This window comes from Trichomycterus rosablanca, chromosome 3 (genome assembly GCF_030014385.1).
Source record: "Trichomycterus rosablanca isolate fTriRos1 chromosome 3, fTriRos1.hap1, whole genome shotgun sequence".
NCBI lineage: Eukaryota > Metazoa > Chordata > Actinopteri > Siluriformes > Trichomycteridae > Trichomycterus > Trichomycterus rosablanca.
In genome coordinates this window covers 33,684,368-33,686,529 of record NC_085990.1, presented here as the reverse complement: position 1 = coordinate 33,686,529, position 2,162 = coordinate 33,684,368, and positions in this window count along the sequence as shown.

Here is a 2,162-nt window from a genome sequence, read left to right as displayed (position 1 = left end):
AAATTTGCAAATATGATAATAATACAAAGAAGATGAATAAGCAGAACAGGATGGTTTTGTAAAGCCAAAAATAAGAACTATCGGCTAGCAATAGTGAGACTGCCTACTACAATCACACTATTAAAAAATGTAGCTCTTATTTTTTGTCTTAAACGTTTTCAATTATCAATTTTAACTATCATTAATTTTTACCTAAGCAATACAAATATAATGGCTTTTGAGGTGCAGTGACAAGGTCAGTGCTTTAAAAAATAAAAACAACCATTAGTTCTGGAATCTTAACAGATATTGCCGGCATGTTTGCTCTGATTAAATTACACTTCGTTAAACTGCCATGTCTGTAACTGCAGTTATTTTTAAATGACATTAAATTTCATTAGCTTAATAAATCAAATAATTTCTTGACTTTATTTTTCATCTTAATCACTTCACACACTAAACTTGCATCCAGTAAAATGCCTTGTTTAGTCTTTGGCTAGTATCTGTTTATTCATAGGTCTAGATTACACACGATTGTGATGAAGTATGTGATTCAGGGCAACTTTATTGCAACTGCATGTCAGTGTAGCTGTATCAGTAGCTGAAACAATAGTGTTAATTATTGAGGTAAGGGTGGCTTGGTGTCTCAGTGGGTAGCATTGTCGCCTCATGGCAAGAAGGCCCTGGATTCGATTCCCAGGTGGGGCAGTTTGGGTCCTTTCTGTGTGTGGAGTGTGGACTTTGCATGTTCTCCCTGTGTATGCTTGGGTTTCCTCTGGGAGCTCCGGGTTTCCCACAGTCCAAAGACATTCAAGTGAGGTGAACTGGATGTACAAAATTGTCCATGACTGTGTTTGACATTAAACTTGTGAACTGATTAATCTTGTGTAATGAGTAACTACCGTTTCTGTCATTAATGTAACCAAAGTGTATAAAACATGACATTAAAAATCCTAATAAATAAATACTGAGGTAAAGATTTATATAGTATAAACAATTCAATTTTGAAACATGCCAGAATCCACCTCCTGACTTTGTGACCTCAACAAATGTGGTAACATGTGTTTGCATTAATCCATACAGCACTGATCAGTGAGCACAGATTTTGAGTGGTAAAAAACAAACAAGAGTTTTCAGCAGTGTTTTATTGACCTGCCTAGTATGTAAGTGAAATGTATAAAACACTAACCATGACTATGTTCCAAATATATTATGTATAATTAATGGAAAGCATTATAAAACAATGTTTTGCCATATTGTCCAGACCTTACAGTAATTATGTATCCTTTTATTTCTTCTCGGTGGCATGGTGGCTTGGTGGGTAGCACTGTCGCCTCACAGCAAGAAGGTTTGCATGTTCTCCCCGTGTCTGTGTGGGTTTCCTCCGGGAGCTCTGGTTTCCTCCCACAGTCCAAAGACATGAAAGTGAGGTGAACTGGAGATACAAAATTGTCCATGACTGTGTTTGACATTAAAGACTTGAACTGATGAATCTTGTGTAACTAGTAATTACCTAACCTGTCATGAATGTAACCAAAGCGTGTGAAACATGACGTTAAAAAACAAATAAATAAATATTTCTTCTCACAAACTGCTCCATCCTGAACAAGGTCGCGGGCACCACTCGGGCGACAATCCAAGGCAGGTCAGCATACGCACACCAAAGGACAATTTAAAATAACACATTTGGGTTAGCCAATCCAACTTCCGCATGCTTTTGGGAGCTGGAAGAAAACCAGAATACCTGGAAGAAATTTATGCTGACACAGAAGAACATGCCAAACGAAAACAAAGGAAACTATTTAAAATCAAGTCGCTGAATCGACTCCCTCGATTTGCCAGCACTTGGATTCAGAGTCGATTCTGTAGGTTTGGGAGTCGAACAGGTTTTAGCGAACATGTCTGGTCTGGCAGAAGGCCTAAGAGTGAAATTGCATACGGCACTTTCGATAGCTGCGTTTCGCGTCAAATGATACTACATTTTAGCAGCAATATGAACAAAATAATTCTCAGATATAAGTTATAATTCTGACTTTACAAAAAGAAAGATGGATTTTTATAAGACTTGTTTATTATTGACTATTTTATTATTACTTGTGTTGTGAATGTGCTGACGGCGGATAAGAGCTCCTGGGTCAATGAGGGACGCTTAGCTTTAACGTTACTTCCCTGTTAGTCAGGAG